The sequence below is a fragment of the Cupressus sempervirens genome, chromosome 5, assembly GCF_028749045.1.
Source record: "Cupressus sempervirens isolate cs-2001-9-10 chromosome 5, ASM2874904v1, whole genome shotgun sequence".
Classification (NCBI taxonomy): Eukaryota; Viridiplantae; Streptophyta; class Pinopsida; order Cupressales; family Cupressaceae; genus Cupressus; species Cupressus sempervirens.
In genome coordinates this window covers 637,994,695-638,008,787 of record NC_143122.1, presented here as the reverse complement: position 1 = coordinate 638,008,787, position 14,093 = coordinate 637,994,695, and the positions used below count along the sequence as shown (strand labels likewise).

The 14,093-nt window shown below is 36.1% G+C and overlaps 1 pseudogene across 1 annotated transcript; it reads right to left on the bottom strand.

The window, feature by feature from the left end:
- Positions 1–10,181: 10,181 nt before the first annotated feature.
- Positions 10,182–13,145, bottom strand: LOC149557523 (pentatricopeptide repeat-containing protein At3g12770 pseudogene; annotated as a pseudogene). The gene has a single exon (XR_016352400.1). The product of XR_016352400.1 is annotated as a pentatricopeptide repeat-containing protein At3g12770 pseudogene (transcript).
- Between the last annotated feature and the right edge of the window lie 948 nt (positions 13,146–14,093).

Here is a 14,093-nt window from a genome sequence, read left to right as displayed (position 1 = left end):
AAACCTGATGCGAAGATTAGATATCTTCCGAGTGCATAATAACTTATCACCGTTAGCCACCATGACTCTAAACCCATCATGCTCCTCTGTCTGTAACCCTCTCCTGGCTACCAACTGTGGATCTATGAAGTTATGTGTAGCCCCAGTGTCAATAAGAGATATCACTTTCTGCCCCTGGATGGTACCCTGACCTTAAATGTGATTGCCTTTTGGGCCCCTGTCAAGCATGCCAACAATCTATCATCCTTAGGAATGTTGCTCTCCTCTATAGTGTTACCCTCATCTGAATCGGAGTGCTGATCCTCCCCTTCTGACTCTGACTCTTCTACTAAAAAATACTCCATTTGATTTGCCTTAGCCTTGAGAGAACATTTATGAGATAAGTCCCAAGGCTCTCTACAATGGAAGCACAGCTTCTTCTTTCGAAGTTCATTCAAGGTTTCATTGTCTAGTCCTTTTGATCCTTCTTTGGGTTTGCTATACTATTTTTGAAACGGTTTTTTGTCTTTGTCCTTGCGGTAGGAAGAATATGTTGAATGGTTTTTTCCTTTGTATACTGAAGGGGCTAAATCTCGTGCCTTTTTAGTTGCTTCAGCTAACGTGAGTGGATCATGTCCCTTCACCCAACCTCGTAATGGATCAGCAAGACCATCACAAAATAACACCACCAATCTCCTAGGAGAGATATCAGTAACAAGTACAGACAAGCGTTGAAACTCGGCAATGTAAGCATCCACATAACCTGACTATTTTAACTGTGCTAGCTCCTTGAAATGTAACTCGGGATCCTTAGTGTCAAATCTCCCAATCAATGTTTCGGTGAATTCCTCATAGGATGTAATCTGATTATGCCCCAAAGTCACCATGCCATGATGCCACCATTCATGTGCAACGCCATCCAAGTGCATAGCCACATACTTGATAGCCTCCTCCTCAGGCATAGGATTTAGCTGCAAGTATGTATCTACCTTTTGCACCGAAGCTCGTGCAGTCATCTTCCCTGAAGCATCATAATAAGGTAAAGAAAGTTTTCCAACTTTCTTCCTCAGCTCAAAGTTTTGATTCCTCCCTCCTGCTTTAGGCATGTGTCTCATCCTCAAGTCCATATAATCTCTAAGAGAAATATCCGCCTGAAGCTCTGGTCCACTAGCCTCCCAGTCCCTCCTGAACTGATCCTGTAACTCGTTAATCTATGGTTAATTTACTGGTTGAACCGGATCTCTGAGTGGAAAAGTGGGTAGAAGAGGTCTCAAGCTCGCAGTCCGTGCTGGGCGTGCAACGTGTCTAAAGTTATCAGCCTCATTCCCATTATTGCCGTGTCCATTATTACCATTAATGTTATTCTCAGGACCATTGTTGTTGCCTTGGCCTTCATGGTTATTGTTTCCCCCGTTGTTATTGTTTCTCTCGTTGTTATTGTTTCTGTTGTTGGCATCACCTGGATTAATATTGACACCCATCTGTCTAGCCATGAGCTGCAACATCATGTCCATTCGCCTATTCTGCTCCTACTGCATACGTTGCCCTTGCTCTAATGTATCCAGTAACTGTCGAAACAGTACCTCCCCCTGATCTGGACCAGCATTTCTGCCTCCGCCTAATCCTGTATTCCTGTCATCTCGATCACCCATATTATTGTCCTGATCACAGAATATCTCCTCTGTGTCTGTATGGTTGAATTCAATGTCCCCCTGCACGGATGTACTAGACTGTTTGCTTTGCAAGTTTGAAATCCTATTTTGTCTTGCTCTGGTATCGCGGAAATTATAAGACCCCTGTTGCATGCTCAAACATAAATGCTTAGCATGTGTTTTTTACTTACTTTTTTCCCTCTATCCGGCTGTTCCAAATTCCCTATAAGACCTCCACAGGATGGCAGGACTTATAGCTCTGATACCACTGTAATGGACACCCTTGGATGTCCCAAAAAACTAAACCAAATTGCTGAAAGGAATTATGTCAAACAGTTTGCATTCAACTTCTTAAAACCCCTTATAACTCTGGAAATCAAACATTTATTTGTTTGTTGTGTTTCGTGCATGGAATTGGTATCATACAACATAAACAAGAAAGAAACTACAATAATATGCAAAGTGGAAATGAACTGCTGCTAATAAAATGTTATTTTCAGAATTCATAAAACCAAATACATGGTAGATTTATCAACTCACTAATTACTTCAGCAATATTGTCATAATACTCCATCCCATGCTTACAAACTTGCTGCTACAATACTTTGTCCTCCAATCAGTCCACTACCTTCATAATACCATTCCCTCCAAGCGGCATAAGCGTCGGACAAGTAGTGAAGAAGATATGAGCAAAATATCAAATCTGCCTGTAGCCAAAAATGCAAATAAACTGCCTGATAATGAAGCCAATAAGAAAGAATTCCAAAGGCCAAACCCCAAGGGAATGACGTCTAGAATGTTACAAGAGAGGATAGACGTCCTCAAATGCCAAGAACAAAGCTGCAACTCACACACCAATTTCTTCTCATATTCAACCTGTCTAATGAAGCTACAAATGTTTCCTTTTATTCTATTCCCATGGGTCCGCTCAACTCATATGGGCAATGTGGGATAAAGATGTGTAATATAAAACATATATTAAAATACCCCTTATGTCTCGCTTGGGTACACATCACCATAAAATAAATATTAAAGTAACACTTTAATATTTTACAATTAAATTACACGTTACTTTAATAAAACTTCAGGCATTAAAATGTATTAGCAATCGGACTCCGAATAATGCGAGTGATAGCTCATCGGAAAGCTCTCACCGAGGAGTATCGAATCCAATCACCAAAATTGCCCTGCACTGTGTCCTGTCGACTTACTAAAAATAGTAAGTATGCCTGAAACTGAGTAAATCAACTTTGTTTTGGCCTAAACTGGAAATGACTAGGCCAAAACACTCCAAGATCCCATTAAACCCTTCGTTAGCTCTCGGGACCATGTAGAACAAGGCTAACGCACACACACTTGGTCAACTGCTAAAATGGGGACATTATAATGTAGCATTATGATATAATATGCTTATTTTATGTGGAAGTCATTGAGGAAGTTACCGAAAGTTGATTCCTTTGTGTAACATTTACTTTCTAGTTCATTGAATAGTTTTTTTGCCTTGTCTTTAAGTTGAGAATTAGCAGCTAGCATGGGCTCTAATATGGTTGTCCTCCTCAAGGGAGGCAAGTGGAAACTAAATCGACAACTAGATGTTTTGTATTTTTTGCAAGTCCTCATGTGATGATGCGTTTGCATTTTTTTGAGATTTTCATCAAGTAATGTGTAATCACAAGAGATGTAAAAATCTATAAAATGCTCTAGTTCATAATTGTTACATTGTCCATATATAGATGCATCTTCTATCCAAAGCATGAAATGAACATGTTCATTACCTTGTTTTGGAACTCTTTGACAAAGAAATAGTCACGTACTTTTCCAAACAATGTAGGATTTTTAAGAATCATCTTTCGAAATGCATTCACCCTATGGTTGAAGTAGCGACTACATAGCACTAGATTTTTCCTAATTTCAAAATCTAGGCCTTTATCTTCTATTGTTTCATTGTGTTTAGTCTATTTTAATGTTGATTTACATTGAAATGCTTTGCATAATGGCTCCCAAAAGTGTTCAACACTAGTTAATGTGACCAAAAAAGTTGGAGGACCTAGTTGTCTTATCATGGAAAATATTTTTTTTTTGAGGATTTTCCAAATAGTTAGGAGATGTATATATATTCTTTAGAGATCTAAAGCCTAATGGTAATTGTAATATTCTTTCTAGATTAGTAGAGCCACAAACATCTCTTGCAAATAACTTTCTACCTTTTAACTCAACTTTTCGTATACAAACCCATGTGAGAGAAGATATCTATCAAATAATTATTTTAATGGCCTTAAAAAAAAGATCAGATATATGTGTTGCGAAGTCTTGGTCCTTATGCATGAGCTCTCACTTTGCTATTTTTTGAAAGGTATTTTTTCTAATTATGTCATCTGGGCATGGGAAGCCATAAAAAAGAGTTGAAAATTTCATTTCTACTGAGTATACATCTTAGAATATGCCAAGAGGCTTAAACCTTTCATATGGTGCAATATCAATAATGGTCATATCTAGGTCCTTGATTGAATGAGGGTCATTAAACCAATGTATAAGTGATTCAATAATGGGTTCTTCATCAAGGTCATTTGAGTTGTCATCTACTTCTTCTTCTAAGTTAGTTTCCATCCAGTTATGTTCCATTTGGCCAGTGAACAGAGTCTCCCAATCTTTGTTAATTGAATGTTTTCTTTTCTATATAGGGGTGTTTTGGATAGAACAGTTCAAGCATTCATTACATAAGTAGGTCTAACATTCCCTTGTACATATGTATTGTCATATTGTAACTTTTGTTTTAATCTAAAAACTATTGTTGTTGTTTCATCAAGTTGTCTAGGAAGAGCTATTGGTACTTTGTCAAAATCGATGGACACATTGATTATTGTTCTATTCAAGCCATATTGTGCTCTTTTGTATCCTAATTGTCTAATATGTGCAAAAGCAATACAAAGAGAGACAAGTATTTCTTCTAAAATAGTTAAGGAATGTACTGCATCAATACGGTTATTGTCCCTAATATTCCATGGCACTACAAAAGAGGGGATGTCGACAGCTATAGTATGTTTGACACACTTCTTGCAAATGGGTTGGCCTATTGAATTTTTTTACCATTCCTATCAAGGGGAAGCAAAGACAAGGAGTGGGCAAATACTTCATTGACTATATAGGTATCTTTGTGGAAGTGCAACATGTCACAAAGATTGCATGCTTCTATTGATGTGTCCTTGATGCTTCACTAGTATTGGTTAGTGAATTTTGTGACTGCCTTGTTTTTTTTACTTTCAAGCATGTGGTTGTTTGAACCATGACTTCATCTTGCAAGTTGTGACACACATTTCCTCTTCCTTAGTGCATGTGAACGTGTTTTTATACTTGTGTTGTTGGTTGTACTAGCATGACCATTTCCCATGGCCTTCTCATGAGTTTGTCCATTACGTATTGCTCCTTTCAAGCTACACAATGATCGACTTGTATTCACATTTACATCGAACATGTCCTAAGATTTTCTAGTACATGAACTAGATGAGGGTAAGTTGTTTGGGTTCTTCAATGCACATATCTTTGATATTATTTGTAGTATCAAGATTGTCTTCATATGTTTTTCAGTGACTGGGTGTGGATTTTGTTGGAGTGGTTTGTAATGACAATGCCCTTTGTTTGATATGAAGCATAGTAAGTAAATGATTTTCAATGGTTCTTTACAATTGCAAATTTCATGTACATTATGTGATGTATCTGCTTGCTATACATGTATAGTAGCATGAAATATGTGCGAAAGCCATAGTAGGCAAAATTTGGAGCCCTCTAGACCACTTTTAGCATGGGGCACTGCAATTGTGGAAGCTAGAAATTGTATTCATGAGAGAGTATTTTTATCTAGTGTAGTAGCTTCTTTGAATGCTGGAAAGCATGCCAAAGCAAATTTGTTGTGCACTTTAAGTGCATTTATCAATGTCTAGGCTACAAATAAGCGTAAAGAAATCTCATCAAATCGACTATTGAGCAAGAAAGTTGTGGCAACAAATATGCTATCGCCACATGAAATAGCGAATGAAGGAACCTAATTAAAACTAATCTGACTGAATAGTTTCATTTTTTGAACTGCAATTTCTCTACCTACCCTTGAAAAAATAGGCTCATAATGGCCAAATGTTGGATTACTATCATGGAAGAGGATAGATATCATGGGATGGGATGGATCTTTGTTAAAATGTAGATATGGCTTCTTTTGTGTTGAAGACCAAACACATATTGAGATATTTAACCAATGTGCCAGCCATCATATACAAAATATGTCAACCCAAAGTCCAACTTTGCCATGTTTGTTTACTTCAATTTATGAAATTATCATTCTATGTAAATATGTGGTTTTGTCATGTAACCTATGCAAATCATACAATATTGATGGGTGTAGCTCATGTTTAGAACAATGGAGAGCTTCGACACAACCATTGTGAAGACTATGCAATAAATGATTGACAAGTCCATTATGTAGTTCATTAGGTGTGTATTGACCATGAAGGAGAACATGGATTGTGTGAAATATGAAATCACCTACTTTGAAATTGAATGAGTCAATTCAAAAATAATGGACTTTGTCAAAAGCTTCATTAATCAACATTATTTGTGATTGATGATGTGGCCTATATGTGTCAACCATAATTGAAGCTTGAGAAGTTTGGCCTAGGTTGGAAAAGTTGTCTCGTAATGTATTTTTTTGCCAGGTGAGCATACAAAGTAAACTTGTTTTGCAAATGGTTAAGCTTTTGCAAGTGGAAGTATGGAAACTAAGGGAACATACTAGGTGTTACATCCCAAATTTTGACCTAATTTTAAATTTGCTTGTAGCTGTTAGACTAAATGATTTTTTCTTTCATAATCATGTAAAGTAGGTAGTTATTTATACATGTTGTACTAACTGTTAAATAAAGATGGTCATAATCCATTATTTGTCATGTGATGTTTAGTAGTTGCTTGATTTTGGAATTATGGTTAATAATTAAATTATTTTAAATGTTAATATGAAAATTATTATGGGACCTTTTATTATTGTGGAAATGTTGCACGGGTGATTGGAGGAGAAGATGAAGGGGGGAAGCATTGCTAATCATGATCAATGGAATGAGATACTAGCTTAGTCTAATCATCAGGATGACAGATATGACCTTAAATTGCCTTGATAAGGACCTAGCAACTTGAACTTCTAGATACAATTGAAGGACCCACATGAGCTATTAAGAAAATATTTTAAAACATAAAATAATTTAAATAAAATATAATACGTACCTCAAAGGATTTTGATTGATCTTTCCATCCCATAATTATAATTAATACCTATGTATATACACATAGATATAAGAATAAAATGACAACATAATATTATTGTTTCCTTTATAATAGTACGATGTCACCCCATAATTATATCTATGTGCATGTAGATAAATATAAACCATAATTATTTTTTGAATTATAACCTTCAAATCTTTTTCCATTATTTCATTTTTTTTTTCATTTTTCTTACTTGAAATTGATTAAAACATTTGGCATTTTTATTTGGTGTTCAAGAGCCAAGATATTCCTTTTATTTTATGGCTTCTTGGAAGCTAGGGAGACATAACATCTCTTTTTATTAAGGAGTCGAGAGAGGTGGAAGACATCTTGTTTCAAGCACCCGACTTTCCTCTCATTTCCAACTTCCTCTCATCCCCAACTTCCCTCTTCTATAAATCAATACTTTTCCATTTTATAACAATGTCATTCTTGTTATAGTCTGCCTTATGATATTCCTTCATTGGTGAAGTCGTGATTGTATTTACACATTGTGGTTATGCCTAGAAAGAAATTCGAAGAAGAGATGATACTTAAGCGTCTAGCAAGACTCCAGACATTTCTGGATTATACAAGGTCATGTGGTTAATCAATTCCAAATATTGCTATAGTTCCATTAACAATTGTTATTGCATTTTGATCTCCATTGCAGTAAGCTGCAGATTTTATTTATCAGACTTAAATAACATCACGGAGTTGTTCACCATAAATCATAGTAAAGTATCCATGACATGGAATCATGAATTATTTTTGCCACTAAAAATCAGAATTGAATGATATTTATTTTTGCAACTCTTAAAGAATATAATCTCTCAAATCACAGATTGTGAAAAGCTGGAAGTATATAATTCTTCATGAATCAACAGAAAGAGCCAATTGCTTTGATATTTCGAGCACCTAGGACTTATCAACTATGACATGGAAGTGAAATCAGATATGATACAATAAAACTAAATAATTTTACTTAATAGCTCATGCTTGTCCATATTGATTTCGTTGAACAATGAAACTAAAATTTCACATCAAAGTATAGGTATAATATATGTCACATTGAATTAAAAAGAGTTGTTGCATAACATTTTTGTAGGTTTTTGCTCAAAACAATTCAAATGTGTGGATCATTTGTAGTTTTTGTTTCCTTGTGTGGATTTCAACTAATGTTTCATGGCTTAGAGTCATTCATGTATAACTTATGTATGCAAAATGGGTCAAAACCAGGCTAATATCCCCTTTTTTCGTTATCAAATAAGTAAATAGAAACATAAAGGTTTTATTTTCATTTCTGGTATGAAGAAGAAGTTGCTGCCCATTCATTTGCTGCTCTCATGAAAACCCATACCAGATAAAGCGTGAAACAATGATGGTTGAAGCATACAAACAGAAACATCACTTTGTGCAAATCAAGGGAAACCCTTTTGGAAAAGAAAATACCTTTAAACATTTTTTTTGGGCACCATCAATCATAATAATTTAGGGGGAAAGTTGAACCATGGGATAAAAGTTGTAGGAAAAAATCCACAATCAGACTCAAATTTACCTTTGATTGCAACACCCTCTTCTTCAGAGGATTACGTCAAATTTAGGTCTTCAAATCTACATGAAAGGGGTTTATTAGAATAAGAAAGTAGATTCAAAGAGTTGACAAAATTTGTTAAGAAATTATTTTTATATTTCAACTTACCAAGATTGCAAATTTTCTAGAGGACACAGTGAGAATATAAATAACCAAAAGCGACTTCTCCAATTTCGAGAAAGTGCACTTCAATTTATGCACCATATTTCTCAACTTTATGCCACATCAATACATGCAAATAAATGCATTAAAAGATTCATTCTCTCTTCACCCATTGTATGGATTAGAAGCAGAAGTGGACGCATGGCTAAATTGGAAATTTCTATGCTATACATAATGGACACATAATTCATTAAGATATGCTAAATGTTGTTTTTTTATTTTTTCTAAAATTCTTATTAACTAAAATGAAAAGACTCTTGCAAAAATAACATACTAGAGTAATCGAGAACTTTGATTTGGGCAAAAATATTAACTATTCAACACTTTTTCCAAGATTCTATCTAATGTGAAAGAGTGCAATGAAAGCTATATTCTCCTACCTTAATGGTAGGGACTAATAAATATTAGTTAAAACATGTACAATCTAGTGGTCTATCTCATAAATAACATAAAATAAACACGGACACACATATGTGATTGTAGACTATGTGCTTATGATTTCAAAGCTATGTTTTTCTCATAAACACAAGAAAATGGTAAATTAGTCTTTTGAGCATTCCATAGTATAATTATGAACAATACTTATCAAACCAATGAAGTGGGTTTGAATAGAGCCCTAAATGGGATTGGAGGAAGAGGAGATAGTTGGATAATACTTTTAGGGTAAAAATGAGTTATAAAGTAAAACTACAAAGTTTTTTTTGCCTTGAAAAATGACTGTAAGAACAAAACAAGAGAGTAAAACAAGAAAGTAAGGTCAAATGAGGTGTCAGGATCAACAAAGAGATATTAAGAGATAGAACTGGGAAGACAAACAGTTACAAACAATTTAGAATGGAATTGACAAATTATATTTTTAGTTAAATTGAGCAAAACTATCACTTTATAGATAAGTGATTTACAACCACTATGGCAACTAAAAGATTAACATTTTGAACGTGTAATCATTAAAGTGATTACAAATTTGTTCAAATAATTTTATGAATGCCACTTGGTAATGTAACAATTTTGTCACAAAGGGCAAAACCAATAAGATTTACATTTCAAAACTACACAAATAGAGTAGACAAGGTTCAAAATGGCGGAAACTAGGAGTTTACACAATTAATATGTTTGCAACCTCATTTGCATCATAACACATTGATTTCATGTTTCAAATCAATAAATACTTTCTTTACTATTATGGTTTTCATAACTCTGGAGTTTGAACTTATTTTGACATGAATTTAAGGTTGCCATGCACTACACTTTGACTCAACAAATACTTTATCAGTTGATTTCCAATTTTGGAGAATAGACAAGTTACTGCATTGGTTTTATTTTTCCCAAATGACTCCCACTTCTGTTTGATACTAATATGTTGTTGAAGCATGTATAGGCAGGTCAAAAACATCTCCATTAATTTTTTTAAATTGCAGATGAATCAATTGAATTGCAAGTTCGAAGTTGCATTGTAGTTCCCAATTAATCTATTGAGAGTTTTTCCATCTTCTTGATCTGCAAACCTATTGCAGCACTGAAATCTGAATACTTGAATTTTGAAAATGAATGTTCTCACATAATTTACAAACTCAATGTTACATTTGAACATTTGGTTATTGCACTTTGAAATCGCAATTACCAAAAATTCCCACAAGAACAATGCCCATCCTTAAAATGATGGAAACGATTCGTATCCCTCACGATGATTTCTCTCCCAACGACGATTGAAATGAACTTTATTGCTACATGACAATCATAACACACGCGAAGATTTTTGGCTATCCTTATAGTTGTCCCAGGGCAAGTTTTGATAAGTCCAAAAGCAATAGCTAGCTTCTCACTGTGGTTGATGAGGGCACATTCCTTTTCATCCTCTCCCAGCTCGTGCAAAACAGAGTGAATATCAGGGGTATACCCAATGTCTTTAATCTGTTTTAATAAGCTTTCTAATACCGCATAGACTATTTCAGACTCAGGGTGTGATCGATCTGCGGCAACAAATGTGTGGACATTATTCTTGATTGCAATCCAACTGCATCCAGGGCTTTTCTTAATCCCACTCTCTTTCATTAGTGTTCTAACTCTTGCAACATCATCCCATCTGCCAGCCTTGGCATAGATATGAGAAAGCAAAACATAGAAGCCTGAATTTATTGGCATTAAATCAATAACCTGTTCTGCTGCTATCCTTCCTATTTCTGTATTGCAATATACTGTACAGGCACCAAGCATGGCTCCCCACACTGCAGCATCAGGTGCCATAGGCATATTTTTTATGATGTCATATGCCTCGTCCAGTCGTCCAGCACGGCCAAGAAGATCAACCATGCATGCGTAGTGTTCAACTTGGGGTGCAATCTTATAATCACGGCTCATGGAGCCAAAGGATTGTTGGCCTTTATCTACTAAACCTGCATGGCTGCAAGCAGATAAAACTGCAACAAAGGTAATATGGTTTGGCTCTAGCCCAATTTGTTGCATTTTGTCAAAAAGTTCAAGAGCATCTTTTCCCTGCCCATGCAAACCATAGCCAGCAATAATTGCAGTCCATGAGATCACATTTCTTTCAGCCATTTCATCAAAAACATTTCGAGCATAATCTATACCACCACATTTGGAGTACATATCTATCAGGGCATTCCCCACAGAAACACTTGAACCAAACCCCTTCTTTATGGCATAGTTATGAATGTCCTTACCCTGTTCTAGAGCTGTCAAACAAGCACATGCACGGAGCATACTTGTAATAGTGACTGAATCACATTCCACATCTTCCAAAGGAAGTTTATGGAAAATCATCAATGCTTTATCAGCACATCCATTTTGCACATACCCTGCAAGCATTGCATTATACGAAACCACATTTCTTTGAGACATTTTGTCAAACACATAGCGTGCATATTGTATACTCCCACATTTGGCATACATGTCCAAGAGAGCATTTGATACATTAAGCTGTGAGTTAAACTCGTGCCTGATTACATAACAATGGATCTCCCTGCCCTGTTGCACAACCCCAATTCCACACACAGCAACCGCAGGAAGAACACTCACAATTGTGACTGAATTGGTTTCCACACGCTCTATCTGCATCTTCCTAAACAAGTTCAAAGCCTCCCTGCCCTGTTTATTCTGTGCATATCCAGAAATCATAGCAGTCCATGACACGACATTTCTTTCAGACATTTTTTCAAACACATGGAGTGCACATTTGATATTCTCACTTTTAGCATACATATCTAAAAGCGCATTTGACACAATTAGCTGGGAGTCAAACTCATTCCTAATTACGTAACCGTGGATCTCCCTACCCTGTTGCAGAAACCCTATTCCAGACACTGCGATTGCGGGGAGAACACTCACAACTGTGATTGGATTGGTTTCCACACATTCCATTTGCATCTTCCGAAACAAACTCAACGCCTCCACACCCTGTTCATTCTGGGCATAGCCAGAAATCATAGCGGTCCATGACACGACATTTCTTTCCGACATTTTGTCAAATACACGGCGTGCATCTCCCAAACTCTGGCATTTTGCATACATGTCTACCAAAGCACTATCCACATAAACATTATTATTTAAGCCAATCCTAATTATATTGCTATGAATCTCCTTGCCTCGTTTCAAATCAACCAGGCTGCCACACGCCTTAAGTACAAAAGGAAAAGTAAACTTGTCAGGTTGCATTCCCATCTTCTGCATTTCATCATACAATGCAAAACCCTCTTCATAAAAATCCTGCAAAATGTATCCCTTTATCATGGAATTCCACAAAATGGGATTCCTTATGTCTTTTAGTTTATCAAATATCAGACGCGCATGGATTAAAGCACCGAAGTTAGCATAGAGGTTTATAAGCTTTGTACCCAAAAATGCATTAATCACAAAACCGCTTACAATGATCTGACAGTGGGTTTGTTTTCCCTGAGCGAAGGCTTTCGCATTAATGCATGAATCCAATATATAACCATATGCTTCAACTCTCGAAGAAATCAGTTCCGGGGTTACAGTGTGAGAATGTATATCCTTGGAGACTGCAGAAATACCCAGAAATAGGTAGTTTAAGTGCAACTGTGAAGAAGCAGTCATGGCTGTAACCAGAGACTTTAAAGACAAATGGGTTTTGCTGGTTAGAGGTGATGCCAATGACATGATTGCATGCAACATAAATAAGAATGGCAGAGCACAATAAGCGGTGAATATTAAGAAAGTAGCATTGACAAGTATATTAACCATTATCTAGGTTAAAAACTGAATACTCAGTAGCATTCAAAATGATCAGAATGTAGAATCAGCTACTGCAGCATCCTACTGGTTGTGGATCACGTTCAAGGAAACAAAATTGGGGACGTTCCGACTTCTACAACGTTTCTGTGGTGGCAGTAAGCTAATCTTTTCTGAGCATCTGAAGTGCCGTGTTCATATTCCTTCTGCACTGGGATCCTCTCGATCAATACAGGGGTAGAAGAAGAAATTAACTCGATGGATTTACCCTTGTGAGCATCACCTAGATCTAATGAGTGCTAAGTGTTCCATTTATTCTCATGAGAGATGGATTCATGTTGAATCACTATTCATGATACATAGGTCAATAAGTTTGAGTCAAAATTACATAGTTAAATCCTGATAGTAATATCACAATTTAATCTCCTACTTATCAATCGATGAGCTTAAGGGGCTTTCTAATGAATGGTTCATAAGGCACAACACTTGGTGAAGGTTTTGCAAATGGGGTTGCAAGCTTTGGGTTTAACCATGGAGGAAACTCTGTATTTAAGCGCGCTCAGGCTGGAGTAGTACTGGGATGGGTGACTTCTCGGGAAGTCCCGGTGCTTCACCCCTGTGAGCATCACCTAGATCCAACGAGTGCTAAGTGTTCCATTTATTCTTATGAGAGATGGATTCATGTTGAATCACTACTCATGAAACATGGGTCAATGAGTTTGACTCAAAATTACATAGTTAAATCCTGATAGCAATATCACAATTTGACTTGCTATGGAAATTATCTCCTACTTATCAATCGATGGATTTAATGAAATGAAACCATTTTATCGTCATTGAAGGAAAATGTCTAGTCGCACCTAAAATAGCAAGCTCAATGTTGAGCTTCCCACTAGGGAATTGGGGGAGAGTTCACATGGATATTGATATCTAAAAAGTTGATATTTAGGAAAATTTATGATTAAAATTTTAATAATATAATGTGTCAAGAATTGGATGTTTGGATGGATAATTGATCATTGGATAGGTCCATACCTATAAGTTCACAACTTCACAACAATGGTACTAGATTGTTGTGTCACATAATAACTAAATAGTTTGACACCCTTTGCACTCGTTATTAGGTATTTATCATCAGTCTCCTTCACATTCCCTTCCAACCAACCATTTTTATCCTAGATACCAGATCCGTACCTTGTAGGCGAGATTAA